Raw genomic sequence first — 12,468 nt, 5'->3', positions numbered from 1 at the left:
GACTGAGCGACTGAACAGAACTGAACCGACCCATTTCTCTGCCCAATTACTGCATACTCAGCTAGAAGCTTTTGGCTAGGAAAAAATGATTCAGTAAGAAAGCGGTCTATATTCTTTGATCTTTCTGAAAGACTTGGGAGAATAAACATCTCTTCATTGGATCCTTAGAGCAGAGGTTGAAGGTTCTACCTGGACACATTTGGACATGCCTGTTTTGGGAGAGACTGAAATGCATTGCTGGTATTTTTTACTAATGCTCTCAGCCACACTTGTCAGGATTGTTGAAAAGTTTCCTACCAAGAAAGGAACAAGCAATAAGGAGTTGGCAGAGCACAAAGCTCAATTTTAATATCCTTATTAAGGATCCTTTATGGGTTTCTAATTTATGTGGTTTTCTTTTTTTTTTTTGGGTCATGCCTCATGGCTTGACAGATCTTAGTTCCCCAGCCAGGGGCTGAACCGGACCTCCAGCAATGAAAGTACAGGCTCCTAACCACCAGACTGAGAAGGAATTCCTTTATGTGCTCATCTTTCCCTGGTTTTGACATTTGGGCCTTTTATTACTATAATCACAGTGGACATTAATTTTTAGTCCACTTCAGTTAAGATTCCAACATGCTCCATAATAATTATTCCCTGGCAAATTCCTTCAGCTTCTTTGCTTCTTTCTTCATCAACTACCTTGGCATAAATTTCTGAATAAAGGCAACTACTGACTTTTGCATTTCTTCCCATGAACAGTTGAACATTTTGTGGCAAACCACACAACCAGACTAGCTGGTTTTACTTTCATTATCACAGACAATGTGTATGCACACTCAACCCTGCCCAGCAACTCCAGGATTCTCCATTAAGCTTGCTTTCTCACACACTGTGGTTACAACTTAATATTTTCATTTCTATTCTCACACCTCAGCCCTCAAGAGATACTCTTACTTATGCTTCATTGAGAAAATAGAAGCCATTAGACTGGAGACCTTGTCTTTTCAAGGTCAAAGCTACCAACTTCTCTGCATCTACACCCATTTTTTCTTTTCTTCCTGCAATGAAGGAGAAAGTGTCTCTCCTCCCTCAAAAGGTTAATGTAATACTTGGATCTCAAATCTTCTAACCTTCTTAGGCTTATTTGGATTGTTTCTTTTCTCCGGCATAGCCAATGTCTTCTGTATCAACTTGAAGCTGTTCACTGCAAATAAAGAGACAGAAACGACTTGTAGACTAAAATCTCCTCTGCCCGAGATCTGGAGCCAGACACCTGAGTGGAGTTTATGCTAATCACATGTCCTTAAGCTTCCTATGTAAAACCTTATTATAGAGAATCCTTATGAAATGGCTGTCTGCCTAACTCGCACATTATTTAAGTTAAAAGTAAATGTGTTAGCCTGCACACTGGAGATTTTTCTTTGCAAATCTTTCTCCTCCCTTTAAAAATGAAGCCAAACACCAGTGTTCAGATTGTGTGTTTGGCTCAAAACCCTCTTAACCCCCATCTCATTACGTGTATGCCAGGGGAATGGGCATTGGAACCATGTTTAGTTTCTCCTTTGTCTAACTTACCAATCAGAGAGTCTTATCTTCTCTTTGTAGATGTTTGGTTTTAAAAAGTGATTCAAAAGAAAAAAAAAAAAGTGATTCATTCAGGGACTTCCCTAGTGGCCCAGCGGCTAAGGCTTTGCACTCCCAATGAAGGGGGGCCTGGGTTCGATCCTTGATTAGGGAACTACATCCCACATGCCTCAACAAGTGTTCACACACTGCAACTAAAGATCCTATATGCCACAACTGAGACCCGGCACAGACAAATACATAAAAATAAATGTATTTTTAAAAACTATGTCATTCATTAACTCTGAAGGAAGGCTAAGAAGAATTGGAACCATTATAAATTGCAGAGTTTAGCCATTAGACGCCTGTACCAGACTGTGCAGGGGTGGGTAGCATTCTTTATGGATGATTTTGCAATTGATGTAACCTCTGCTGGATGCACTGGAACCAGTTGGAATGATGTGGAATCAGGATGGGTTCTCTCTAGACTCTCTGCTCAACCAGATTCTATCTGTGGCTCTCTAGTGGTCAGCAAGTAAGCAGCTGGCTTCTGTCTCCCTGATGACCTAGTGGGTCAAGGATATAAACCCACTAGGAGAGGACTGTGTGAGTTGTGTGAGTTTTCCATTTGCTCTAAATAAGAATGCTGGAGGAGTGGGAGAATTGTAAATGAGTTTCTCCGCAGAAGTGACTGAGTGGGCTGGACAGCAAAGGGCAAGTGAGTGTGAAAAAAAAGAAACGAATATTCTCAGAATCTCCTCCCCACCCCATTCTTCAATTGGATGACTGATAGAAGAGAAAGAAACAGATATTAACTCTTTTTTAAAAGGAAGCATATATCAAGGGAGCAGAAGAGAGGTTATACTCGTACCAGTCTGACAAAATTTATAAACTGGATTGGCAATGAAACTCATGATGTTCCAACTACATAAACCAACTCACTCACACTAGCAGGCCTCTGTGCTAGAGACAAAACCAAAAGAAAGTTGAAGAGCAATGCTTGCTTTTAGTTAGCCACCCTCACCCTAGTTTAAAATTTTAAAAAATAATCTTGTAGTATTGGTTCCGTGCCTTATAAATATAGTGAACCTTAAAATACTGCAATAGCCCAAAGTTATATATAGAATGGTTGTTTTTCACCTATTGATTTGCGAGTGTGTAGGTTGTGACTCTTGCTCACTCAATACAGTCAACTTTTAGGCCAAGCAGGTCAAAGAAGTATGAAGAAAGTATACTCAGTTGGAATGGGAAGACCTTTCAAAAATCTTATGCCCAGAAATTACAATAAGAGGTCTTCTCTCATTTCAGGTAAGTGGAGATTATAGCTACATGTGCACTGGTCTATGAGGTTTGGTCAGCCAATCAGTAGTCACCCAGCACAGGTGTACAACTGTCGTGTTATCTTAGGTGTATGAATTATGACAACCGTATTGCTCTAGAAGAACAGTGCAGATCCATTAGGCTAAAATTTATGATTAGAGCAGTTTTTATCTTTATTGTTTTGCCATTGGATATGTAGACAAAGCCAATTCACTCCAAATTATTTTGCCCAGATTATTTGCCTTGTAGGTTGATCAATTTAGTCATCATTCAGGAAATACCCACTGAATGCTAATTATCTACAAGGCATTATGGAAATATAAAGAGTTACAAGTCATGGCCTTAATACTTATTTACAGACATTTTTAGAGCAGCTTGCTGCTGCTGCTGCTGCTAAGTCTCTTCAGTCATGTCCGACTCTGTGCGACCCCACAGACAGCAGCCCACCAGGCTCCGCCGTCCCTGGGATTCTCCAGGCAAGAAAGAACACTGGAGTGGGTTGCCATTTCCTTCTCCGTTAGAGCAGCTTAGTCCACAAAAAAATTGAGGGGAAGGTACGGAGATTTTCCATATGCCTTTTTCCCCACATATGCATAGTCTCCCCCATTATCAACATCCCCCTACCAGAGTGGGATATTTGTTACAACTGACGAATCTACATTGACACATCACAATAGCCGAAGTGCTTAGTTTACATTAGGGCTCATTCATTCCTCTAAAGCATTCTATTTGTTTGGACGAACATATAATGACATGTATCCATCATTATTATATCATACACAGTATTTTCATTGCCCTAAAAATCCTCTGTGCTTTGCCTAATCATCCCTCTGTCTCCCAATCCCTCTCAATCACTGATTATTTTTACTGTCTCCATAGTTTTGCCTTTTCCAGAATGTCATATAATTGGAGTTATATAGTATGTAGCCTTTTCAAATTGGTTTCTTTCACTTAGTAATATGCATTTAAGTTTCCTCTCTGTCTTGATAGCTCATTTCTTTTTAACCCTGAATAATATTCCATTGCCTGGATGTACCTTAATTATCTATTCCCTGCGGGACAAACTTGGCGCTTCGAAGTTTGGGTAATTATGAATAAAGCTGCTATAAACGACTTTATGCAGCTTTTTGTGTAGACACATTTGAACCCTTTGGGTAAATACCAGGGAATGCAACTGCTGAACTGTACGATAAGAGTAAGTTTAGTTTTTTAAGAAATGCCAAACTATCTTCCTAAGTGACTACCTTTTTTGCATTTCCACCAGCAGTGAATGAGAACTCCCACTGCTGAATTTGAGCAAGAATGGATACATATATATATGTATGACTGAGTCCCTTTACCATTCACCTGAAACTATCACAATATTGTTAACTGACTATACCCCAAGTTTAAAAAATAAATAAAAATAATTCTCACTTAAAACAAAAAACAAAAAACTACCATTGTTCCACATCCTGCTCAGTATTCAGTGTTGTCAGTGTTCCAGATTTTAGCCTTCCCAGTAGACGTGTAGTGACATCTCATTTTTGTTTGGTTGGTTGTTTTAGTTGTGGCATGTGGGATCTAGTTCCCTGACCAAGGATGAACCTGGGCCCCATGCGTTGGGAGCATGGAATCTTAGCCACTGGACCACCAGGGAAGTCTCCTCATTGTCATTTCAAATTGCATTTCACTGATTACATATGATGTGGAACATCTTTTCATATACTTATTTGCCATCTGCATATGTTCTTTGGTAATGTTGGTGATGGACAGGGAGGCCTGGCGTGCTGCGGCTCATGGAATCGCAAAGAGTCGGACACAACTGAGCGACTGAACTGAACTGAACTGAGTCTCTTAGGATTTTTGGTCCATCTTTTAATCAGGCCTTTCCTTTCCTCACTGCTGAGTTTTAAGAGTTCTTCTGTGTATTCCAACGGTTCTTTATCAAGTGCATCTTTTGCAAATATTTTCTCCCATCTGCGGCTTGTATTCTCATTCTCTGGACACTGTCTTTCACAAAGCAGAAGTTTTTAAATTTTAATGAAGTCCAGCTTCTCAATTATTTCTTTCATGGATTGTGCTTTTGGTGGTGTGTTGTTAAATTGACCAACATACTCAATTGAGTCAGCTTTTTGATCTGTGATTTTAGTTTTAAAACATATATGCATTGCAGCATTTTTTTCCTTCATTTGAAGAAGAAAGATTTTGAGACTTCTTGCATGTGCATGAATTAACTGTGCATGTACTTACAGATTTGCAAAAGTTACTATTAATAAAGACTTTTCTTTTGGAGGGCTTCCCTGGTGGCTCAGCTGGTAAAGAATCCTCCTGCAATGCAGGAGACCTGGGTTTGATCCCTGGGTTGGGAAGGTCCCCTGGAGAAGGGAATGGCTACCCACTCCAGTATTCTGGCCTGGAGAATTCCATGGACTATATAGTCCATGGGGTCACAAAGAGTCAGGCATGACTGAGCAACTTTCACTTTCTCTTTTGGAATAAGCATGTGTGTTTGGTGTGTGGCAAGTTAACATCAAATGAAATAAAGTTAAATTTATGGAAGTTTCAAGCCATATTGATACCAGAAAATTAATTATATTCCATATGACTTCCCAATACTGTTTGTTGCAACTTAGAAGTGCTGTAGAGATCAATCTCAGTTATTAGAATCCAAAGTTCATCTGTGATTGAGTTGCTACTCATGAACTCTGTTTTAGGCTATATATCTATTAACTCATGGAGGTCATTTAACTGAAGGTTTTCTGTGAAGAAATCACTGTTTACTATGTTTATTATTTCTTTTTTTTTTTTTTTATAGAACTCATGAAGAGATACAAGATTTAAAACCCTGGGCACACATAAATAATAAAATGAAATGAACTGGAATGGGTGAATTTAACTCAGATGACCATTATGTTTACTACTGTGGGCAAGAACTCCTTAGAAGAAATAGAGTAGCCATCATAGTCAACAAAAGATTCCAAAATGCAGTACTTGGATGCCATCTCAAAAATGATAAAATGATTTCTGTTCATTTCCAAGGGAAACCATTCAATATCACAATAATTCAAGACCAGTAATGCTGAAGAAGCTGAAGTTGAACAGTTCTATGAAGATCTACAAGACCTTCGAGAAACTAACACCCAAAAAATATGTCCTTTTCATTCTAGGGGACTAGAATGCAAAAGCAGGAAGTCAAGAGATGCCTGGAGTAACAGGCAATTTTGGCCTTGGAGTACAAAATGAAGCAGGGCAAAGGCTAACAGAGTATTACCCAGAGAACGCACTGGTCATAGCAAACACCCTCTTCCAACAATACAAGAGAAGACTCTACACATGGACATCACCAGCTGGTCAACACCAAAATCAGATTGATTATATTCTTTGCAGCCAAAGATGGAGACACTCTATACAGTCAGAAAAAACAAGACTGGGAGCTGACTGTAGCTCAGATAATGAACTCCTTATTGCCACATTCAGACTTAAATTGAAGGAAGTAGGGAAAACCACTACACGATTCAGGTATGACCTCAAACAAATCCCTTACGATTATACAGCAGAAGTGACAAATAGATTCAAGGGATTAGATCTTATAGAGTGCCTGAAGAACTATGGATGGAGGTTCGTGACATTGTACAGGAGGCAGGGATCAAGACAATCCCCAAGAGAAAGAAATGCAAAAGACAAAATGGTTGTCTGAGGAGGCCTTAAAAATAGCTGAGAAAAGAGAAGTGAAAGGCAAAGGAGAAAAGGAAAGATATACCCATTTGAATGCAGAGTTCCAAAGAAAAGCAAGGAGAGATAAGAAAGCCTTCCTCAGTGATCAGTGCAAAGAAAGAGGAAAACAATAGAATGGGAAAGACTAGAGATCTCTTCAAGAAAATTAGAGATACCAAGGGAACATTTCATGCAAAGATGGGCTTGATAAAGGACAGAAATGACAAGGACATAACAGAAGCAGAAGATATTAAGAAAAGGTGGCAAGAGTACACGGAACTATACAAAAATGATCTTCATGACCCAGATAACCATGATAGTGTGATCACTCACCTAGAGCCAGACATCCTGGAATACAAAGTAAAGTGGGCCTTAGGAAGTATCACTACGAACAAAGCTAGGGGAGGTGATGGAATTCCAGCTGAGCTATTTCAAATCCCAAAAGATGATGCTGTGAAAGTGTTGCACTCAATATGCCAGCAAATATGGAAAACTCAGCAGTGACCACAGAACTGGAAAAGGTCAGTCTTCATTCCAATTCCAAAGAAAGGCAATGCCAAAGAATGTTCAAAGTACTGCACAATTGCACTCATCTCACACGCTAGCAAATTAATGCTCAAAAATCCTTCAAGCCAGGCTTCAGCAGTACGTCAACCGTGAACTTCCAGATGTTCAAGCTGGTTTTAGAAAAGGCAGAGGAACCAGAGAACAAATTGCCAACATCCTGTGGATCATCAAAAAAGCAAGAGAGTTCCAGAAAAACATCTACTTCTGCTTTATTGACTACGCCAAAGCCTTTGACTGTGTGGATCACAACAAACTGTGGACAATTCTGAAAGAGATGGGAATACTAGACCACTTTACCTGCCTCCTGAGAAATCTGTATTCAGGTCAAGAAGCAACAGTTAAAACTGGACGTGGAACAACAGACTGGTTCCAAACAGGAAAAGAGTATGTCAAGGCTGTATATTGTCACCCTGCTTATTTTATATGCAGAGTATATCAAGTGAAATGCTGGGCTGGATGAAGCACAAGCTGGAATCAAGATTGCTGGGAGAAATATCAACAACCTCAGATATGCAGATGACACCACCCTTATGGCAGAAAGTGAAGAAGAACTAAAGAGCCTCTTGATGAAAGTGAAAGAGGAGAGTGTAATTGTTGGCTTAAAATTCAATATACCGAAAACTAAAATCAAGGCATCCGGTCCCATCACTTCATGGCAAATAGATGGGGAAACAATGGAAACAGTGACAGACTTTATTTTTTTTACTCCAAAAATCACTGCAGATGCTTGCTCCTTGGAAGAAAAGCTATGACCAACCTAGACAGCATGTTATAAAACAGAGACATTACTTTGCTAACAAAGGTCTGTCTAGTCAAGGCTATAATTTTTCTGGTAGTCATGTATGGATGTGTGATTTGGACTATAAAGAAAGCTGAGCATTGAAGAATTGATGCTTTTGAACTATGGTGTTGGAGAGGACTCTTGAGAGTCCCTTGGACTGCAAGGAGATCCAACCAGTCCATCCTAAAGGAAATCAGTCCTGAATATTCATTGGAAGGACAGATGCTGAAGCTGAAACTCTAATACTTTGGACACCTGATGCAAAGAATTGACTCTTTTGAAGAGACCCTGATGCTGGGAAAGATTAAAAGTGGGAGGAAATGGGAATGACAGAGGATGAGATGGTTAGATGGCATCACCAACTCAATGGACATGGGTTTGAGCAGGCTCCAGGAGTTGGTAATGGACAGGGAGGCCTGGCGTGCTGTGGTACATGGGGTCACAAACAGTCGGACATGACTGAGTGAACTGAACTGAATTGATAGGCTACATCCCAAATCTCCATGTTCAGTTATCTAATTTTGAACTTTGGACTAAAATAAATAGAGTCAAGGCCAGAGATTAGATAAAAAGGATGTTTTGGCTTCAGAGGTAATTGCTTAAGTTATTTAATATTTGTTGACTCAATCCACCCAGAAGATTGTTCTGATTTATTGAACATGTTTTCACCTAAGCAGTTTAGCCACAGGAGGTAATAGATCTTAAACCTCATTCCTTGCCTGGGCTCTATTATAGTATGACGTGAACCAATGAGTGATAAGTCTCCCTGCTTCTTCTATTACAGTTTTGGGAAAGAAAGTCAGGAAGGAAGAAGCTCTGGTCTGTGGACAGGGGTTGTGAGGAAAAAGTTACCAATGGGATAGCCCCCATGGCTGCAGTTAGTGGTACATCCATTCCTATTGGATCAAGACACAGGGCCTTTTACAATCACTGATGGATTCAATTAGCTGTTATTGTTTTCTTGTACAGCCCTTATCTGGTTTTGGAATCTATATTACACTAATGTCATAGAATGACTAGGCAAATTTTGAAAGTCTTCTTTTTTTCTTTTTTTGTATCACTTGTTCTTTTCAGGAGAGACAATGTGATGACTTTCAGTTTCCTTAATATTTATACAAGCACCACTTTAGGCATTTTATATATTTCTAGGAACTTTAGCACCCCATCTAACTTTTTCAGTGTACTATCTATCTGGTGGCCTTCAATATTTTATCCCAGATTCTATTTTATGGAGCTTTCTACAGTGAGAGACAAGAGCATCGTCTACCTGTCTGAGTAGGGTGATTCTGTCCAGGATGTAGCATCCTTAAGACTGGTCTTATCATCTGACCCTGACCTGGCCCTTCTGTGCTTCTCCCAGGCTGCCACCTTTCCTCGGAGTTCTAACCCCAGCTTAGGCATCCTCTTTGAGGACTCTGGCCATGGCTAATAATCAAAAGGAATAAAAAAGAACTCAAAGGGGTATAGGCAAAAGAAGTATTAGATGTATGCCTAATAGGTACAGGATTTCCTTTTGGGGTGATGAAAGGTCTAAGAACTAGATTACTGTGATGGTTGTACAATATTGTGTTGTACTTCATGCCACTGAAGTGTACACTTTAAAATGGTATTCCTGGGGAGGAGCCAAGATGGCGGAGGAGTAGGACGGGGAGACCACTTTCTCTCCTACAAATTCATCAAAAGAATAACTGAACGCAGAGCAAACTTCACAAAACAACTTCTGATCGCTAGCTGAGGTCATCAGGCACCCAGAAAAGCAGCCCATTGTCTTCGAAAGGAGGTAGGACAAAATATAAAAGATAAAAAGTGAGACAGAAGAGCTAAGGACGGAGATCCGTCCTGGGAAGGGAGTCTTAATAGAGGACGTTTCCAGACACCGGGAAACCCTCGCACTGGCGGGCCTGGGGGAAGTGTTTGAATCTCGGAGGGCAACCTGACTGGGAGGGAAACAATAAATAAAACCCACAGATTACGAGCCTAAAAGCAACTCCCAGCAGAAAATTACCCCAGACACCCGCATCCGCCACCAGCAAGTGGGGGCGGAACGGAGAGGAGCGGGCGGCATTGCTTGGGGTAGGGTCCGGGCCTGAGTGCCCTGAGGACAATCGGAGGGAGCTTTTGTGAGTTGCCAACTTGAACTGTGGGAGAGCAAAAGAGAGAGAGAAAATTAACTGGCCCGAACACACTGCCGGCCGTTCGCAGAACAAAGGGACCGAGAAAGTCCAGAGAAGAGCTCGCAGGCTGCGGACCGGCCCAGCCCTGCCGGAGGCAGGAGGCGGGCGGGGCGGGGGGGGAGGGGGCAGGCTTGGCCCCAAGGACCGCATCCCCTGCAGCACTGCAAACAGGCCTCCAGTTTCTAATTAAAGACCTCCTGAGATTCTGGATGGTCGACTTCCGCCGGGAGGGTCGCGGCGAGACACAGGACGCAGGCACCTGACCGCCGCGGTCGGGGACTGGGGCTGGGGACGCCGAGGGCAGAAGGCGCACGCACCCGACTGGCGCCGGCGGAAACTGAGGCTGGGACCGCGGAAGGCAGTGGTCCCGCCGCACCCGGGGAGAGTGCGCCCGTCAAGGCCCTGGCTGCCTGGACCGCTCTGACGGGGAAGGCACAGAGAGCAGGTGCAGCTTTTTGTTCCACACTTTTGTGGAACACCTGAGGGCTGGAACCGCGAGCAGCGCAGGGCGCGCTCCCTATAGAGCAGCCGGGAGCCTGAGGAGCGCAGACGGAGAAAGCAGCGCCAGCCCCTCCCGGCAGCGCCAGCCCCTCCCTGCCCCGCAGAGTGACGGAACTAGCTACCTGAATAAGAGTCCACCTCCGCCCGCCTGTGTCAGGGCGGAAATGAGGCTCTGAAGAGACCGGCAAACAGAAGCCAAATAAACAAAGGGAACCGCTTCAGAAGGGACCGGTGCAACAGATTAAAATCCCTGTAGATAACACTGACTACACCAGAAGGGGCCTGTAGATATCGAGAAGTGTAAGCTGGAACGAGGAGCTATCTGAAGCTGAGCCGAACCCACACTGACCGCAACAGCTCCAGAGAAATTCCTAGATATAGTTTTACTTTTTTTTTTTTTAAGTAAGAAAAAGAAAAAAATTTTTTTTAATTTTTCTTTTTTTATTTTTTCTCTTTTATTTTCCTTTAAAATTCCCTATTACTCCCCCATTACTCCTTAACTTTCATTTTCATAGATTTTTACGATTTTTTTAATTAGGGAAAAAAATTTTTTTCCTTTCTTTCTTTTTTTTTCATTTTTATCTTCTACTTTATATTTTTCTTTTTCTCGTATTTCTTTTAAAGTCCTCTAGTACTCCTCTACTACTCCTTAATTTTCATTTTCAATACACTATAACCTTACAAAAAAGAAAAAAAAAAAAAGAGAAGCGCTATGTTTAAACCGAACTTCATATTTCTAAAATTTTTTTGTGTATCTTGGTTTTTGTTTTTAATATAGTATTTTTAAGAGTCTAACCTCTACTCTAGATTTTTAATTTTTGTTTTTCAGTATATGATATCAATTGTGAACATTTAAGAATCCAATATTCAGTTCCCATTTTTATTCAGGAGTGTGTTGATTATTCTCTCCCAATCTTGACTCTCTGTTTTCTACCTCAGAACACCTCTATTTTCTCCTTTCTCCTTCTCTTCCCAATCCAATTCTGTGAATGTCTGTGGGTGTCTGGGCTACAGAGAACACTCTGGGAACAGACAACTGCGTAGATCTGTCTCTCTCCTCTTGAGTCCCCCTTTTTTTCCTCCTGCTCATCTCTATCTCCCTCCTCCCTCTCCTCTTCTTCATGTAACTCTGTGAACCTCTCTGGGTGTCCCTAACGGGGGAGAATCTTTTCGCCATTAACCTAGAAGTTTTATTATAAGTGCTGTATAGTTGGAGAAGTCCTGAGACTACAGGAAGAATGAAACTGAAATCCAGAGGCAGGAGACTTAAGCCCAAAACCTGAGAACACCAGAAAACTCCTGACTACATGGAACTTTAAGTAATAAGTGACCGTCCAAAAGCCTCCATACCTACACTGAAACCAACCACCACCCAAGAGCCAATAAGTTTTAGAGCAAGACATACCATGTAAATTCTCCAGCAACGCAGGAACATAGCCCTGAACATCAACATACAGGCTGCCCAAAGTCACACCTAACACATAGACCCATCTCAAAACTCATTACTGGGCACTCCATTGCTCTCCAAAGAGAAGAAATCAAGTTCCACGCACCAGAACACCGACGCAAGCTTCCCTAACCAGGAAACCTTGACAAGCCAATCGTCTAACCCCACCCACTGGGTAAAACCTCCACAATAAAAAGGAACCACAGACCTCCAGAATACAGAAAGCCCACTCCAGACACAGCAATCTAAACAAGATGAAAAGGCAAAGAAATACCCAACAGGTAAAGGAACATGAAAAATGCCCACCAAGTCAAACAAAAGAGGAGGAGAGTGCTCGCTTCGGCAGCACATATACTAAAATTGGAACGATACAGAGAAGATTAGCATGGCCCCTGCGCAAGGATGACACGCAAGTTCGTGAAGTGTTCCATATTTAA

General features: G+C 41.6%; 1 non-coding gene across 1 annotated transcript; it reads left to right on the top strand.

Annotated features, from left to right (window-relative positions):
- Nucleotides 1-12,361: 12,361 nt before the first annotated feature.
- LOC122673151 lies at nucleotides 12,362-12,468 on the top strand. Its single transcript, XR_006334627.1, has one exon. It is a non-coding gene; the product is annotated as a U6 spliceosomal RNA (small nuclear RNA).

Source organism: Cervus elaphus, chromosome 16 (genome assembly GCF_910594005.1).
Source record: "Cervus elaphus chromosome 16, mCerEla1.1, whole genome shotgun sequence".
Classification (NCBI taxonomy): Eukaryota; Metazoa; Chordata; class Mammalia; order Artiodactyla; family Cervidae; genus Cervus; species Cervus elaphus.
Note: the sequence above shows the minus strand (reverse complement) of the source record. Positions and strands in the feature narration are given on the sequence as shown.